The sequence below is a fragment of the Lichenostomus cassidix genome, chromosome 2, assembly GCF_008360975.1.
Source record: "Lichenostomus cassidix isolate B80296 chromosome 2, HeHo_3.0, whole genome shotgun sequence".
In the NCBI taxonomy this organism is placed as follows: domain Eukaryota; kingdom Metazoa; phylum Chordata; class Aves; order Passeriformes; family Meliphagidae; genus Lichenostomus; species Lichenostomus cassidix.
In genome coordinates, this window is record NC_139482.1 from 114,808,585 (window position 1) to 114,827,786 (window position 19,202).

Consider the following 19,202-nt stretch of genomic DNA (forward strand, 5'->3'; position numbering starts at 1 on the left):
ATTCTCACAAATGCAACAGATTCATCTTAACTTAGATAGAGATATTATCGTATCTAAGGCTTTGTAAAAGCAGTCTACATTCATTTTTTCAATGGACAGATGCCATACATCAGTGTTTTTTTATAGACTCTATGGGACAATGTGGACTTATCATGTAAAAAATTATGTGGTCCAGCAACATACACCCTAAGATCTGCCCAGAAATTTAAACATGTTTTAAAACACAGTATTTATCAACATAATAACATTCTCAGTCCCTACTTTTTTTGTTAAAAAAACACACTGATGTACATAGGAGGGCTTGTATTTATTACTATTATTATTATTATCATTACTATTATTATTACTACTACTATTATTATTACTATTAAATTCTTTTATTCAACAGACAAAAATGGCAGTGATTTTAGGTATAAAACTGTATCTCTTACGAGTAAATTAGATGACAATACTTGCCTTCGTGGTCATGAGTCATATAAAAAATGAACTTTTTTCAAAACTGTGAAATTCATTCTCTTTAACTGAATTACAGATACTTCATTTTAAGTATAGACTTTGCTTGGAAAATTCTTGCAACAGAGCTCTGACTGCCCACTCAATAGTTTTTATTAGTTTTGAGTTTAAAATAAACATAATGAAATGAAATTCAGAAATTAGTAAAATGAAAGCATAATGATGAAAGACAAGATTCCCCTGAGAAATCAAATAAAGACTTTGCCTAATCTTTTTTCTTAGTCATTAAAGAGAGTATGATATAGCACACATGACCACCACACTGGCAATCCAGTGTGAAGGACTCTCTGGATTGTGCCAGGAACATTCCTTGACAATCCAACGAACTCTTAGCATCTCTCTTTATAGTGTCTTGGGGAAATAGAACCAGAATATAGAATCATAGAATTATATAGGTTGGAAAAGTCCTTCAAGATCATCAAGTGGGCATGCTCCAGCACCTAAATGTTTTTCCTGAGGAGACCAAAACTGAACAGCTCCTCAATTACTGCCCTGGTCCTGCTGGACACGCTGTTGCTGATACAGGCCAGCATGCTATTGCACAGCTGGCTCGTGTTCAGTTGCTGTTGACCAGCACCCCCAGGTCCTTTTCCACTGGACAGCTTTCCAGCCACTCTGTCCCCAGCCTGCACCATTTGGCCTTGTTGAATGTCATACAGTTGGCCTTGGCCAATCGATCCAGCCTGTCCAGATCCCTCTGCAGAGCCTTCCTGCCCTCCAGGATCAGCACTCCTGCCCAAGTTGGTGTTGCCTGTAAAGCTGCTGAGGGTGCCCTTGGTCCCCTCATCCAGAGCATTGGTAAACATATTAAACAGGACTGGCCCCAGTACTGAGCCCTGGGGAGCACTAGTAGTGACCAGCTGCCAGCTGGATTCAACTCCATCCACCACCACTCTCTGGGCCTGGTTTTTACCATCCAGCCAGACTTTTACCCAGCAGAGGTAACACCCATCCAAGTCATGGGCAGCCAGTTTCTCCAGGAGAATGCTGCGGGAAGCAGTGCCAAAGACTTCAAAAAAGTCCAGGTAGACAGCATCCAGTCTTTCCCTCAACTGCTAGATGGGTCACACTGTCACAGAGGGTTGGTCAAACAGGACCTGACTTTCCTAAACCATGTTTTCTGGGCTTGATTCTTTGGTTGTTCTGCACATCCCATGGAATGGCCCTCAAGATGGTCTGTTCCATTCTTCCTGAGCATCTCAAACACAGAGGTCAGGCTGGTGGGCCTGTAGTTCCCCAGATACTCCTTCTGCACTTCTTGTAGATGGGTGTCACATTTGCTAACCTACTGTCACCTAGGACCTCCCTGATTAACCAGGACTGTTGGTAAATGATGGAAAGTGGCTCAGTGAGCCACCAGCTCCGTCAGAAACCTTGGGTGAATCCCATCCATTCCAGTGCACACTTGTGAGTATCTTAAGTGATGCAGCAGATCACTGATCATTTCCCCTTGGATTATGAGGCCTTCATTCTGCTCCTCATCTTTGTCTTTCAGCTCAGGGCACTGGGAAACCAGAGAAAAACTGGTCTTATTAACTGGTCTTATTGCTGGTATTTTAAAAGACTGAGGCAAAGAAACCATTAAGTACCTTAGCCTTTTCCTTATCCTTTGTCATTACATTTGTCATTACACATCCAATAAAGAATGGAGATTCTCCTCAGTCCTCCTTTTGTTGCTGATGCATTTATAGAAACAGTTTTTAGTGTCATTTGCAGCACTGTACAGATTAGGTTCTTGTTGGGCTTTGGATCTTCTAATGTACTCCCTGCATAACTTCACAACCTGAGTTGCCTGTCCCTTCTTCCAAAGATCATAAACTCCTTTTTACCATGAATCCCAGATAAACCTGGTCAACCAGGCCTTCTTCTTCCCTGTAATCTTGTCTTTTGGCACATGGGGACAGCCGGCTCCTTCACCTGTAGGATTTCCTTCTTGGAAAATGTCCAGCCTTCCTAGATGTCTTTGCCCTTCGTGACTGCCACCCAAGGAACTCTCTTAATCAGTTTCCCAAACAGTCCAAATTCTGTAAGTCCAAGAGGACAGCTCTGGTGACCCCTCTCCTTATCTCTCTAAGAATCAAAACCTCTGTAATTTCATGATCACTGTGCACTTGATGGCCTGTGGATCACACCACCCAACAGTCCTTCTCTGTTCACAAAAAGCAGGTACAGTGAGCACCTTTCCTAGTTGGCTACCTTAGTTTCTATGTCAAGAAGTTTTTTTCCGTACACTCCAGGAACTAGAGTGGACTGTTTCCTCTCATCTGTTACTCACTGTGTCTAAAACCACTAGTAAAAGCTATTCAGGGCCTTGGTTAAGCATTGATAAAATTATGGAACCTCTCAGTAGGGTCATTTAAGAAAAAACATGTCACAAATTCACAAGTGCATTCTGTGTTGAATGTATTATGGTAATTGAACTGTCATCGTAGTGTTGTCAGTATGCATCTGTGTCTAATTGAAATACATTTCATTGAAGTTTTAGCCATAAACAGTATGTGAAGAGTCTTCCTTGAAGTCCTGGGGGATGGTTTCTTCAGCTTTTGGGGTTTTTTTCGTTTGTTTGTCTTCTTTTGAGCTGTAACCAGGAGCACCAGAAATGAGAAAACAAAATATTTAAATTAATAAAATTAACTATATGGTTATTAATTTCAAGGAACTTTAAAGTTTAGTTGATTCTTAAATTGATTTTCCCATCACTAATACTAGCATTGATCCAAGCAGATAAAATTTACTTACAATTTTCCATTGTAGATCATTTTAAAAGACTTATGTAGTTTAGGCCTGAATACCACATGCAATAATTCATAGCACAGCAATCCATATGCTGCACATCTCTGTTAATCTGTCAAATGAAAATGCTAAACCAGGAGCAGATGAGAATGCTAGATTTATTGTGACAATGTATTTTGGATTCCTTCTTTGCTTTTCTCATCTAAAAACTTCTACATTCTAGATACTATTCTTAGGTAAATAATTCTTCATGACTTCCTGTTCTTTCCTGGTGAAAATTTGTCTGTTCTCACCAAGACTCTCAGCAGAGACTGCCCAAATTACCAGTTTAGTATTCACACGTAGATATGGGTCTCTAGCTTGGGGACCTAACCAGAGTATTGGTGGTTGGCAGTCTGTGCACTTGTCTTTGCTTTTGCTGAGTTAGTTGAATTTAGGACGCAGTCTATTTAGGACACTTGAGCCTGAAAACAATCCTGATGTTCCCAGCTTAGGTACAGACAGTGTGAGTGTCAAACCCACAATTACGATCACAAGACACAGCCAGGGCGGTCAAAATTTCTATTTTGTTAAGCTTATTTCTGTTGTAATATGAAGAAAAAAAACCCCAACACTAATAATTTATCATCAAGCAACTTCCTGTTCTTATATAAAGTTAATCTTCCTATAGGTGACGTGAAACAAAACAGGTACATGTCTGTCCTTGCAGCAGTTACCCAAGGGCTCTTCTCTTGCCTATCAGAAACCTGTAGGATCCTGAACTTCTTCCTCTCATGTTGCCAATGTTTTGCTTATTCATTTTTACTAAAAATGTAGTTCTTCTTCTTATTTTCAGCTTGGTCTCTGTTTAAGGAGACAGCATCCTAACTGAAGAGATAAACAGGGTCTTCAATGCTGGTCTTTCCGAACTGCTTGTCACCAAGCAAAGAAATTAACAAGACACATGTTGACAATTTTGATTCCTCACTCAGCATTTCACTAAGCCATTCACTTATCAGGTACTGATATGCCTGATTAAGACCAATTGCAGTTCCTGTGATGACTTTTAGACATACTTTCACTTTTCCATCCATCAAGAGAGTGAAGCTGTACTTCCACGATCACCACTTAGTTCCTTATCAGTCAGTCATGGCTGTGGGCTTTATTAATGCAAAATAATTCTCTCATCCTCTTGTCTCCTGACATTACTTTCCCCTCCAGTTTAATGGTGGAAAGCAATGAAGTAGCAGTACAGATATAGTTTGTGTCAGATAATCGTGGTAGCTACCAGGCAGCCAGATCATCAGAACTTTCACAGAAGGAAATAGAATTACTGATATGAGAAGGCTGATATCAGATGAAGATGCTTTGTCTAGGAGAAGCAAAATGAAGGCTTACAGGTTAAGAAGAAAGATAGCTGATGAAAATACACACTAGAGAACATCTATAAGCCTGCTGAGGAATATAAATAAAAAACAAACAAATAATGAAAGTGAATGTTGAGATTTATTCACAAATTTTTAGCAGCTATATGAAGTCTACCTATGTTGTGGTATTGGAATATTGATGTATATCCATCCAACAATCTATTTTCTTGACATTTTTTTCAGATAGATAAAACTCTTTTTCTAACTCTTAGCAATAAATACATACTTAAATATTGGCTGTTACTAGAAATATATATTTCTGTAAAAAATAAGACAATGGAATACTAAATTCCATTTCAAACACTCAGAAATTAGAAAATTGTGAAATTAAGTTTTCTAGGTAGTGGTTCTGAGTCCTTTCAATCACATAATATCACATAAGCACATAATACTCAATTTTAAAACAGTGATTTTAAAGTGCATGATGTACACACACAATAAAAAAAATCTTTTCTGCTATTCCTATTTTAAGACACCAAATGAGTTAGGTATAAAGAATATCCATATTTTCACGAATATTACAACTTTGATATTTTCATGGATATTTCAGAATACGGCTCTTCTAGTAATCATGTTATTTCTCACACTACTTTATTCATACCCCATTTTTATGCCATGACACATTAGAGCAGTCCATTACTGAAAGATCTTACCCAGTGGAAGGGACTCCTTCTGCAGCAGTTCTTGAAGGACAGCAGCACATGGGTTGGACCCATATTGGAGAAGCTGGTGGAAGACTGTATCCCATTGGTGATTAGACTATAACCCTCAGAAGGGTCCCCATGCTGGAGGAGGGGAAGAGTAAGAGAAAGAAGGAGCAGCAAAGAAGAAGACAATTTTTGAACCGATGGAAACCCCCATTCTAAAATGTCAGTGCCACTCAGGGCAAAAAGAGGCAGAAGAAATATGTGTGAAATTGAAACTGGGGAGATGGTAGGGCTTCCCCTACCAAGGGGAGAACAGGCGAAAGGTGGATTTAGTTTCGGTTTTATCCTGCTCTGTTGTTAGTTGTTAATAAATCAAATTATTTTTGCAAAGTCAAGTATGTTTTGCCCAAGACAGTAAATGGGGAATGATCTCCCTTCCCTTATCTCACTCTGTGGGCTTTTTCTGCCCCTGCTGTGGAGATGGAAGTGATCAAGCAGCCTGGTTGGTACCTGGCGGCCAGCCAAGATCAACCAACAGGTATATGCAATATATTAATTAGGTCTCACTCTGGGAAGCCATTTTTGTTCTGCTCTAGAGAAATATGAATTGAGAATAAGGGGATTCTAAAAAAATATCTATCTTAGCTTCCATGCACAAATATCTCACTGCTAAGAGGGCAGATGCATAAGTATTTATGGGGCTTTCAGTTACTGCAATGAATCGGGCAAAAAATACCAGGCTGTTATTCCCAGTTCCTGGAGGGTTTTTTCTTTATGTCTGAGTCGATAGATAGCAAAACACCAAATTCCTAGCACAGGAAGGACACTGACCTGTTGGAGCAAGCCCAGAGCAGGGCCACCGAGCTGATTGGAGGGATGGAGCACCTCTTCTGTGAGGGAAAGAAAAGAAAATTGGGATTGTTCAGCCTGGAAAAGAGAAGGCTTCTGGGTTACAATTGTAGCCTTCCACTACCAGAAGGAAGCCTACAAGAAAGATGGAGAGGGACTATTCACATGAGCATGTAATGACAAGACAAGGGGGAATAGCTTCAAACTGAAAGAGGGCAGGGTTAGATTAGATATTGGAAAAAATATTCCTTACTGTAGTGAGGTACTGGACCAGGTTGTCCAGAGAACTTGTGGATGGCACATCCCTGGAAGTGTTCAAGGCCAGGCTGGTTGGGGCTTTGAGCAACCTGGTCTAGTGGAAGCTGCCCATGGCAGTGGGGTTGAAATGACTTGACCTTAAATCTTCTTCAAACCCAAACCATTCTATGATTCAATAGATTCAATTCCCCAACCCAGTGATGCAGTGATGCTCAGGTGTATTAGGTGTCTTGGGCTCACCTCCTGCAGGAAACACCTGCAGATGTCCTATCTGCAGAGGGCAACAAGCAGTGCCTTGTACATGCCATCAGCTCCACATACCCCATTATAGTACATAAATATGGGCCAGCTCCTCAGAGAGCCACAAACCAAGGGATCAGTACATTGCTGCTCAAAATGAAAGGTCAACAGATTGTCACTAAAAGCAAAATATGTCAATAGGTCTAACTAAGCCTGATAATCCTCCATCTAATTTGGTGAGTTTCACTTACTGATTTCCTATCCAAGTTTTTTTTTTTTTTTTGGTCATCATATAACACATAGAAAAAATATTTATGTTCATATACTTGAAATACTAGATCACCTAAAGGGATGACCCCCAGTGCCAGCTTGGAGGAACCTGCAAAAGAGATCTGTCAGCTCACAGGATCTTGGGCTACAATATTAGACAAATAGTAACAGGCTGCATAAACTTCCCTTAGGAAAGGTTTAGGACAGCTGATCCCTTTAAGGAGGTGAGAAGATGGTCTCTGGAGCTTATTTTCAGCTGTGTTTTCTAAGATTTTGGGAAATCTAGTGCTAATGTCCATTTCTCTGAAACAATGGATATGTGGTTTCAGAAGGTCAGTGAAAGCCTAAAAGTGAAGATGTCATCACTGGTGAATGACATGACTACTGAAAATCTAATCTGTAGCCAGCCTGCAACTCTCCAGCTCTTCTGAGTGAACATTTTTATTTAATTTTAGCTACATTTTACTTTCAAAACTCAATTCACTCGCAGTTAAGTAGCTCACATTCTAGGTTTGTAAATAGCTTGTCTGGTAAATGCGGGAGGGATGCTGGCAGCAAGCATCCACCTTCAGTGTTTTGATTAGTTCTGCTTGGCTTGTATCATCAGTTGACTGAATGTGTGATTGTGCACATTAGATGGAGTAATGTCTTTATGGTGACTTGGCAATTATTTACCCACTACATTGTACCCCAAACTCCATCTTTCTCAGAAAAATAAAACAAATCTGTCATTATTCATCCAAAGTAGGAAGGAATGATTACTGCATACATATAATTAATAGAAAGACATAATAACACACTTTTAATATGCTTCAAGTTGAACTTGCAAATGAACATCCTGCTGTGGAAGACATGTTGGTTTTCAGGAAGCATTGCTGTTCAAAAGTGCTCCAAGACTGCCGGATCTTGCAGATATTCTGAGTCTCTAAATCAGGCCCCACTTACTGTTATACCAGTAGAGGGAAAGAGAGGATGAATTCTGGGTGTTTTCCTGCAAAGCATGCAGAGATATTCAATTACTTGTAAAATACTTGGATGTTTTTCAAGGGGTAGACAGACTAGTTCTTCAAAATTGCTGGGCTGAGGGAAACAGACCATGACTTCTGGTATGTCACAGCAATCAGAACATTACTTTTAGTATTCTTCTGTGCTGAAATGATGCACAAAAAAAAATCGTGGGTAAAATATGACATATTTATTATATTTATGTGTTGGCCTAGTTGAACTTTAAAGGTCCCTTCCAACCAACCCATTCTCTGATATTACTATTTCAGAAGTATATTCACAATTTTTTCTGAACTCCTTTGCAGATAAACCCTCAGCTTGAGCCTGACGGTGTGCAGGTTCTAGGGAATCAGGCAGGCAGGGATAGTGAAACTATGTCACTGAGCCACCTGATTTGCAGCTGAGCTGCAGTACTCATCTCTGAGCTATCTGAACACCAAATGAGGAGAGGAAGGAAGCCTCTCCAAAACCAGGAGATTAATTTGGTGTGTGGGGAGGCTGACAGCCCAAATTTGATGTGTAAGTAAGGTAACGAGTTTGGTCCTGTCTCTTTCTTGTTTTCCTTCATGCTTACTTGCATTCTCAAGCCATAATTAAAGCATTGGTTGCAATAACTTGGGATTCATAAAGTACAGTTCCAAATGCACAAACTATTTTCTGTGAGATATGTTGACTGTTCATTCTAAGGACTGAGTGCTGAAAAAAATCTGATTCATTCTCTGCATCAGGTTAAACTTATCTGGTCCATCTTTCATCTGTCTACTGAGTTTATTAGGATTTTAAAATTACTGAAAAAGAGTTTATTTAATAAATTTGCTTAGAATTGGCAACAAAATGTTTAAACTTTCCTTATCCTTCCTTTTGAGCCATTTTGACAAAACAAGACAGATGAGAACTAGGAAAATACCATCAATGTTTTTAATAATCTTTTAAAATATAGTGGTCTTCAAAAAATCTTTGAAGTATCTATAGCAGCTATAGCTATTTATTCACTGTGTGTAGGTGAGCTCCCAGGCTGTGCACAGGCTTGTTGAAGACAAGCAGAGAGTACCCGTGCTTCACAATTCTCCTTGTGTGTATTTGCCTGCAGGATTGGTACTATGTCTCATGTCTTTGAGAAATGCAAATATTTTGGGTGGAAAAAGAACAAATCGGGGAAAAAAAACGTAAGGGTATATTTTTGCTTTAAAACTTTACAATCTGGCGGGAGTATAATAAAATATTTCCCTCTTTGTCAGTGTTCATTTTAGTGCATTTTTGGATATGCAGAAGCAAATTACAATCAGAAAGATCAGAGCAGTTGGAAATATTTAATTTTCAAAAAGAGGAAGTACTGGCTCCGGTGGAGTCCTAAAGCCTGAAGCTAATATATAGGCCCCAACTTTGCTTTCATTGAAGTCATTGGCAAAATTCCCATTGACTTCAAGTGAAGTAGCATTGGCCCAGTTTCAAAAAAGGAGTATTATTAGGTTTAACATTTTAAACCCACAAACATAAAGAGCAGTCTTAACATTATCATGATTGAGCATTTTATTCTCAAATGCATTTGACAGTATATTCAAACAAAGAAATGTAGCTTATCTTTTAAACTTTCAAATTGCTAGGCTGAGCAAAATGGAACTGCTTTCAATTAAATAATGCATTGAAAAGTATCGGGACAGAATTGCCTTTGACAGAAGAGAAATACTGTATTTATCTCATTGCAATCCATTCATTGGTTTACGGCTCCAGAATCCTCAAGCAAATATCATAAATCCACATGACATCCTTGCATGTTCTAGCAGATGTTGCATTTGGGTCCCAGAGCTAGCTGAAAGATGTGTTAAAACTCATGTAACCAGGCAGCTTCCTGTCAGCCACCCATCTGAGAAGTCTCAGAAGTTCTAGTGACTACAGTGAGGTTTTGGATTAAGTTACACACCAGAAATTGGCTCCAGATTTGTCTACTACGGAGAAGACTTTGTGAAGTACAGCTGAAATCTTCCACAACAAGCTATTCAAAAATACTTTTGAGGTTTCTGACATCATGGTTGTGAGAAAAATTCCATTTTAGGGCCATGTGGGCAAACACCAGAGCTAAGAGTGTTGCCAGGATGAAAGGGTGCTCTAACCAGCTTTCTCTGGCACTGTTCACCAAGTGATGGAGTTTATCAGGCATTGTCCTACCTGTTGTATCTTGGGAGGTTGCTTAATCTTCAGCTGTGCAAGTGACAACACCTCATGGCTCACGCCGTGATAAAAAAAAAAGGGTAGAAGAGCGAATGTGTCAGGTGCTCCTAAAGACAGGGAATTTAAACCTGTTTTGGGTGTAAGGATGGTTCAGCAGGAGAGAGGAGGGGGCTACAGGAATCCTGAGCCCTGCTTGAAGGTTCCTTTGGAGGTTGGGCTTCTTTGAGGCTCAGGTTGAGACTCCAGGGGTATGGGACTACACAGCTGGGTCTGTGGTGGCAGCAAGCAGCAATGACTTCCTCACAAGGAATGGCTTGACTAGACCAAGTGCTCTTGGCTGTCCAGTCTCCTCATAAACAGGGCTCTCAGAAGCAACTTTTTCCCCCAGTCTGCTCTGTGGAGCCACTGGCATCTGCCTACCTAGTGTTTCTAGCTGTAATGAATCGCTTCTGGTACAGCTGGGTTTAGAGGATCCTGTATCCAGAGGATGCCTTATCCCCTACACCAGCATGCTGGAATCTGTGAGGGAATGGGCTTCTGAGGAGTCAATCAGTCAGGCTCTAGCAAAAAAATACACTGATATTTGAACTGTGCTCTTCCTCTATGCCTTAGATATTGATCGGGTTTTGTTTGGTCAGTTGTGTATAAGATTTCTATGATGTATTAGTCTTCCTTTCGTGCTATTGAAATAAAGGAAACAGAAAATTCAAAGGCAGTCAAGAGTAGGAATGTTATATACTAACTTCTTAGAGCTAAGAGATTTCAAAGTACTATGAGAACCTTTAGATGATGGCTTGTGTACTGCATGAGACAAAGTGTGAGCAGGGACCTGGGCTGCCAAGGGCCACAAATTCCCTCTCTCTGCTTTCACAGAGACAAGGGAGAATGACTTCCCAATTTCAGAAGTCGTCAGGCACCTGATGTGTTACAGGTCTGCCAGAAGCTCCAGCAGTCATGGACAGATACTTAACACTGGCCATGAGAATACAAGAGGATCAAAAAGTCCTCATAATTTGCTCATTTGCCATTAGGAAGAAGTGAAAAATACTTGTCTTATATTTGGATGATCAATAAACAAATTTGCTGCAACATTCAAGCTCCCCAGCACTTGCAAGCAGGGTTCAAACGGACAGGATTAAGTGGCTAGTGAAAGTAACAATAACTCAAAAAGTGCATGATTGGTTAAAGAAATGAACCCTAATACACTGACAGCTGAAAGAACATGATTGTATTTACAATATGGAAGATGAATCTGTTCATCCACTGCTGTCTACTACAGCAATTGCAGATGTTGCAAACACTGTAACTGAAGGGAAATTATTCTGCTAATTTTTATACTTACAAGCCCATTCATATAAACAATAACTGCAATTTACCATGAATTATTCTTCTATGAAGACTTTAACAGAGACCAGTGAATGTTTCCTTAATCCATCTGTGTTCATGTTTGTTTATCATAATACAGAGGGGTCATGTGCTGAGTAAACAGGTTGCTTTAGAAAGTTAATAACTCCTGAGTTATTAGATGAGACTTGATGCCTAAACAAACACAGAGACATAAATGAGTTGGTTCCAGAATGGGACCATGGCTACCTAACTCAGTTTATCCACAAAAGATAAAACTCCTGCAAAGAATTATCTTTATTTCAGAGTGTGATGACAAATAATTTTAAAATATATTTTTCAAGGCTTGATTCTCTTCCACTAAATTGAGTGTTTTGCCACTGAACCAGACATGGAATGGTCAGAGTCAGACCATTCATGAAGTCTGAAAACAATTAATGCAGGATGAGTATCCCTGAATGTTTCACAACACTTTTAGAATGTACATTTTGAAATATACCTGTGGCTTCCTAGAAGTATTCAGTGCCTTTAATAAGGGGGAAAACACCAGGGTGAGATCAACTAGGTTTTTTTCAGTTAAAATTGTATACATTCTTGTTGACACAGAATGTAACCACTAAGAAATCTTTGACAATTGTCTTTGAGAGGATTACAGATCTTTCCCTAAAACACCAATTTTAAATGCTGTCTCATTATCTACAGTTGATGCTCTTACCATTCCTTTTTATAGCAACCATTTTTCAAATGACTTTTGAATCAGTGCCTCACTCCAGTAGCCATTGTCTCTTTGAACACTCTATTCTGCCTGGCGTCTAAATTGCCGACTACCCCAGATTTAGAAGATTAATTACTGCAATGAAAAATGTTCAAACATCAAAATGGCTACTGTCTTTGATAGAAAATGCTTTAAATACTGAAAGTGGCCTAGCCTAGACATTCTCAGTATTTGCAATGCATTAGAGAAATCAGAAGTGCATTTACCATTTAATATGTTAAAGACTACAGAGCTGGGATAAATGCATCAGAAAATACAGTGCATAACTTCCTTACCTCTCCCTCTCTGCTCTCTTTTTCAAAAACTGTTGTTTACACTGATATTTCCTGTGTTGATACAGAAGTTATGCTACCTCTGCTGGTAAATCTGGCTATTTTAATCTGTGTGTTTATGTGTTGATACAGCAAAAAATGTGCTTGGTACATCCTCTGGTGGCAACACTTGGAAACACCAGTTGGGTGTGCAAAAAACTTACTCCAGGTTCTGCCCTTGTGTATTAGAGCTGCCTTTTCCCTGTTTAGGCAGAGGAAACCTGGTGGGCAAGAGTGAGGAGCTGCTGGAGAGCAGAACACCTTCATTCCAGGCTGGGCTGTGCCAGGACAGGGTCACAGAGCTGATCACCAAAAGAGTTAGAATGCTCATGCCACAACCATACCATGACTCTTCAATTCACCCCTCTATGCCATCCTGCCACCTCAAACCGTTGATTTTATGGATGAGAAGTAACATCGTGGACAAAGTCCATTGTGGGGTTTTTTTTCCTCGTGCCCAAGGAAACTGGAGCAGCCCTTTTGAAGCACTGGCACTCAGACCAGGTAGTAAAACCCCATGCCGAAGAAGAAGGTACAGGTGACTGTCTGCATTTAATGCAGGACTATTGAAGCAGTTTCCACTAGGATGAGTGAGCCTGACTGAGCAGAAGGGGAGAGCCTGGCCTTTGAGAACCAGCACCATGATGTCCCCTCACCCCTCTCCCTGCTTCTTCTTCCCAGACAGCTCAGGCAAAACTCCTCCTCACTGCTAGAAGCCAGTGAGCTGCTTGATGTCACTTACTGATTAATATTGTGCACAAGGAATGAAGAAAGAGCTATGAAATCGGTGTGAAGTTATATTAATTTAAAATTGGCTAGCACATGATCATTTGAGGAGCATGTGTAAATAGCTCCTTTTCCTATCGGGAGGTTTTCTGTTTTATCCAAAGCATAGTTATAGTTATTTGCTTTTCTTCCTTTTTATCCTTTTAACTTCAGGAAATGGGCAGCATACAAGAGTTTTCACTCTTCTACTTTTCCCTCCAACAACAAAGGGGGATTAGTTACTGTTTAATCAGCTGCTTTCTTCCCAAGATTTTTGATGAGGCCCATGAAATTTAATTGTGCAGATTTTGCGATCCAGCGGAGTTCACAGTACCAATATCAAATTTCTTTCTGCTGAGGTAAGCCCCGTGAAGGAGGCATAGAATAGTGGAAAGAGGGACATCAGGAGCCACTGAGAGGTGATAGCACTGGGATTGGTAGCATCTGGTGGTCATCTGCCTCACACTCCTCAGGTGGGATGGTGGTTTCTCTGTACCACAGAGATAACAGACCCAACAAAACTAAGAAAAATTTCTGGTGCAGAAAGTGGAGATGGGCACCAGGTTTTTTTCAGAGGACAGGACTGCTGACATATGCAAACACAGCTCTGAGGAAGGTAAAAGGCTGCTAGGCACAGAAAAAATTTCTATGTCACTGCCTGAGGGCACTGCCAGGGCTGTCACTGGTCCCAGAGAGGTGCCTGATGTGGGACAGTGTGTGCCCCGGTGCCCCTGGCTGCCCCTGGATGTAGTAGTGGGACAGGAGCAGCTGCCAGGCTCAGCCCTGCCACCCCAGGGAGCCCCCAGTCCTCATGGTGCCCTGCTGGACTGCCATACCCTGAAGAACCCAAGAGGGATGGGGACAAAGCAGGGGGATACAGTCACTGAAGTTCAGCGCAGTTAGCCCGGAGGAAAAGCTTTGTAAGGAGCTGGAGAAGGTTCATGTGGGAAGGTCTCTAGGGCAAGTTATTCATATACCCATCATCCCCTCTTGACTCAGTGCTGGGGTAGGACAAGACATTGCAGCTCAACATCCCTGTGTTTTTACAGCAGCAACGGGCTCATGTACAAGGGGAGACCTCCTCTGGGAGCATATGCTCCTGCTGAGCCAGCTTCAAGGTGCCTTGCTGAACTTCACACCAGTAGGGCACATAGGAGGGAGGATAAAGCTTTATTTTGGCTACCCCTTTACAGCTCTCATTCAGTGACCCAGGAAGGACCAGGCAGTTTCATTAAGTCCTTCCAGCTCAAGGCCTGAGCACCTGGATCCAGCAATAAAACTTCAGACCTCTGTCAATGCCACTGGGGTGGCTCTGTCTTTGTCTCCCAAAGCAGATGTGATCTCACTGCAGGTACCCTTGAGGCCCATCCATTTCCAGCCATACCATCAGTCCCTTTTTTAAGAGACTGACTACATGGCTAGGCAGAAGCAATGCCATTTTGTAGTAACTTTCTGAGAATAATCAATATTTAGCACCTGCAACTCTAATACTGAATTATTTATTTGAGAATTTAAGTGTTTGAACAAATATCAAAGCCAGTTGTATCCTGGGCTGCATCAAAATCAGCCAGGCCAGCAGGTCGAGTGAGGTGTTTATGACTCTATACTCCACCTTCATGAGACTCCATATGAGGTGCTGCTTCCCAGCACTGGGGTCCCCAGCACAGGAAGGACATGGAGCTATTGGAGAGAGTCCAGAGGAGGCCACAAAATGACTGGAGAGATGGAGCACCTCTACTTATGGGGAAAGGCTGAGAGAGTTGGAATTATTCAGCCTGAAGAAAAAGCTTCAGGGTTACTTAATTGCAGCCTTCCAGTACCTGAAGGAAGCCTACAAAAAAGCTGGAGGGAGATTATTTACAAGAGCATGTAGTGATGGGACAAAACATAATGGCTTTAAACTAGAGAGTAGGTTTAGATTAGATATTAGGCAGAAATTCTTTGCTATAAGGGTGGTGAGGCACTGAAACAGGTTGCCCAGGGAAGCTGTAGGTGTCTCATCCTTGTCAATGCTCAAAGCAGGCTGGATGGGCCCTTGAACCACCTGGTCTAGTGAAAGGTGTCACTGCTTATGGTAGGGGAGTTGGAACAAAATGACCTTTAAGGTCCCTTCCAACCAAAGTCATTCTGTGATCCTACACTTATTCAAACTGCACTATTAGATGGGTAAACTACTAGGTACTCTCAGTGCTAGAATATCCTACTACAGCTCTGGATGGAGGGAAACTTGTGCAAGTATACAACAAACACGATAAGCAGGAAATAAATAGTTTCCAGGCCACCTCCTGCTGCTCAGAGATGACTTGGCTGAAGTGGTGTGTAAGGGGATAGGTCCTTAACAGAGCTTTGAAGACATGAAGTATTTGGACCATCCCTACTGATTGTCTAGTACCTGAAAAGCAGCAAAAAATATATTTTTTGTATAAAAACACACATTCTGGAGATCGGTGAATCAGGAAAAGAGAACAGATGCATTTGTCCTGCAGCTGGAACTGAAGGACTAACAGGAGAGAGAAAAGGAGGAAACTTATTTCTGGAGATGATGTCTAAACATGCACAAAAGTGGGTTGTTTACTAGATCAAAAAGGTGACTCAGTCATTTTTGAAGAAAAGTGTTACACCTTGGCCAAATCAAATCATTCTACCATCACATGCAATGAAGCGGGTAGTAAGTGCTATTCATTTTTCTCAAGAAGTGCATATGCTCTTTTACATGCCTTTAGTCCCTCATAATATCTATTTATTAAAAAGATAAATAAAAATTATTTTTTACAAAGTAAAAAGATTTTTGTCACTCTCAGTTCATCCACAAAGAGATTCCTGTGTCCCTGTTAGAAGTGGTCTTGTTTGGCTCTTCATTTAAGACCTCTCATCTGATTTTAGTGTCAGGAAACATTCTGGATTTAGTTCTACTAATTTGTCCATCGGTCTGCCTTCTTATTTTCTCACTCAACTGCCCTCCTAATTGTATATATTCTGCAGGAGCACAATAGAACAAGAAAAACTTTCATTTTACAAAGTTCAGAGCTCAATACTGGATTTCCCCTGGCAGGATGAGCTTTTCCTTCAGTTGCTCTCTTTTGCAGCCTTACAAGCCAATGGTACTCTCTGAGACTGCATCTCCATCCTGTATCTGTCTGAGGCACAAGCCATGGATGTGCCAAGCCTGTAAACCCCTCTCAAGCTTGTTCTGACTCCAGTGGCCAAATACTATTTCAGCTGGCAAGCAGCAGGCAATGAAGTTACCCAGTGTGGCAACCACCAGCCACAGCTGTCTCTCATCCATGGCTGGTGCCTTACTGCTCAGGGAGTGCCAAGATCCAGGCTGAGGATAGCTGCTTGTAAACTAAGAGGTTTGCCAAGGTTCTGTGTGAAAGTGTGGCTCAAGGTACCAACCCCAGACAGGTGCTGCCCAGATGATGTGTTGACTGTATTGTCCAAACAACATCGTGTTACTGGATGCTTCACATATTTTCTGCCATGGGGCCTTGATATTAAAGCATGTCAGAAGAATATTGAACACAATGTGGAGTAATGAAGGAAATTTTACTGTCTGGGTCATTTAAGGATCAGGTGAAATTACCCGAAGGACTCTTTCTGGTCTTAATAGCAGGAAGTTCATTACTTTGCTGACATTAGTGTTACTGAGGCTGTAAATAGACAAGATGGTAAACCTGTTTTAAGATGCCTATTACAAGATCAAAAACCCTGTGGCCATATGACACAAAGAACTAAAACAACTTCAGTCTGTCAGTTCAAATTTGTTCCAAATATTTTGAATTCTAAGTACAACTTCAATCTGTCTTGACAGATCAGTTTTTAGCTCATCCTGCCCACTCTAATTTTATGCCGAATACACATCATCTGTTTACCCATAGTTGGGATAAAGCCTGGCATATATCCATATACTGTACTCTGGCTAATTCATCAGAAATATGCCTATGCCTCATTCAGATTGGATTTGTACCACAGGCTGATCCAGGAGCACACAGATCTTACACAGAGGAAGCACAGCCCATGTGTGCCCTGTTGACAGAAATGGTATGTGACAGAAAGAATCTAGGAGGAAAGTAAAAAGTATAAAGCTGGAGAAAAGCTGATGATACAAAAAAAAAAAAAAAAAAAAAAGAGAGAGAGACGTGACTTATAAAGGATTTTTTTTTTTTAAAAAGGCACGTGAAACAAAAGATGTGAAAACCACACACAACACTGCATGCAGTGCAAATATGCTTATACATAGTGCCAGATGTAAAGCACTGAAAATATGGACTAAAGGCAACTCAAGATGAGGCACAAGGTCAATGAAAGCTCCTCAACTTGATGAAGGAATTACTGGGTGAATTTCTGTAATCTTTTTTATAAAGACCAAGCCTAATAGAGTGAACTTTTCCACTTTAATATTGGTTGATCATAAGTAATTGTCAGTCACTGTGGTGGTGCAGTCTGAATTACACACATAGACTTGAGTGTATTTGCCTTCAGCTTTGAAGGCAAGGCTGTGCCACTGGGTACAAACAGGAAGAATGCAACAAGAAAATGGGAAGACTGTGTCTGGAGAAGAGGAAAAAGATCTCATTAAAATCTAATGAAAGACAAGAAAATAAAGAACCACACAAGATCTCATTAAATCAGTAATTGAAAAGCTCTTATAAACAGATTTAGACTTGACTCTAACTTTTTCCTTGCTCTAGCCAAATGTTCCCCTCTTACAGGTGCAACTGCTTTGATTTGGGTGACAGCAGTCCTACCCTGCATGTAGATGTTTACTACAGCTAAAATGTCAGCTGAAATTTGTTGCTGGCAAGGAGACCATGTTTTGATTAATTTCTCCCATTTTTCTAGTTGTTAGGGAAAGGGAGAGGTGTAAGGAAAATGAGAAGAGGGGTATCTCATCACTTGGTCTCTTTTTGCCCAAAGCTGAATATATTTTGGTTCTTCCTTCTTAGAAATTGGTGGGAAAGAAGCATTATTAAAAAACTGTAAAATCAATCTCACCTATGCCCAGCTAAATTTCTTTCTATATTAAAAGATTCCCAGAGGAATACCAGATTGTTCTTTTTTAACAGGCTAATTAGCAAGAGGAGGTGTGTATTTGAGATCACAGTCTCTCCTATTAAGAGCTGGTAATGTAACCACGTATTATCACTCTCTTCATTTACAGGACAACTGACAGATACTTTCTCAAAAAGTATTCCTTTTTCTTTTCTCTCTGTTTGAGAAATAAAAAAATTTATCCAAAGATAAAACGCAGGTTGCTCTATAAAGGAGCTGAAAGCTCAATGAAAAGAAAAATTTAGCCAATATAACAGAAGTCCTATAAAGCACACCTAAACTGGTTGAAGATTTAAATCTCAGTAATGTAGAGTTCTAATTCTAAATTTAACTTTCTAATTCTAATTCTAACTTTATTAAAACTTAATTGCAATTCAGAAAAGTTATAGAAATATCAAGAAGGGCGTTTCCTTTTCTTGCAGGTGAAATGAGGACCCAAGAATGAAGATGGCTTCATTGGCTTCTAACTTTTGACCCAAGACTGGACACACTGTGGGCTCTTCTCTCAAGACAAATAATTTTACCAAACTAATTTCAGGGGTTTTGTGAATTAAGAAAAAAGTTACCATGCAGAATGGCACAGTTTAGCATTCACATAAATGCACTTTAGGCAATAGGATTCTGCTTTAATTCAAAAAGAAGTAGCAATGGCAACTTATCAATTGCTCCTCCACTTCTTAAAACTAGAAAAATTTCCTCAACTGTCTGTCCCTCAGCTTCACAAATTTGACACTCACTATTGAGGACAGTGAAAGAAACTTTCTGCAGCTTGTAATTACAAGTCACCTACCAGACCTTCCTTCTTTGCATTTATGAACCCAAATGAAAGTGTGTGAAATTAACTTCTTAGCCTTTTAGTGATTAA

General features: G+C 40.4%; 1 protein-coding gene and 1 long non-coding RNA gene across 4 annotated transcripts in view; both read right to left on the bottom strand.

The window, feature by feature from the left end:
- Positions 1–4,712: 4,712 nt before the first annotated feature.
- On the bottom strand, positions 4,713–7,244 carry LOC146442037 (uncharacterized). Its single transcript, XR_014849555.1, has 2 exons — positions 6,131–7,244; positions 4,713–5,389 (listed from the first exon to the last, which is right to left on the bottom strand). It is a non-coding gene; the product is annotated as an uncharacterized LOC146442037 (long non-coding RNA).
- Positions 7,245–7,784: 540 nt separating this feature from the next.
- The window catches only part of CA8 (carbonic anhydrase 8 (inactive)), a 67,939-nt gene continuing 56,521 nt past the window's right edge, over positions 7,785–19,202 (bottom strand). Inside the window, exons 9-10 of one of the 3 annotated variants that reach the window (XR_014850123.1) lie at positions 11,467–11,629; positions 9,428–10,770 (exon numbers count right to left, since the gene is read on the bottom strand). The gene's annotated coding sequence lies outside the window, so the exon portion shown is untranslated. Of the gene's footprint in view, positions 7,908–9,427; positions 11,630–19,202 lie in introns of those variants that run through there. The other 2 variants (XM_085052898.1, XM_085052896.1) reach the window with 2 other exon arrangements.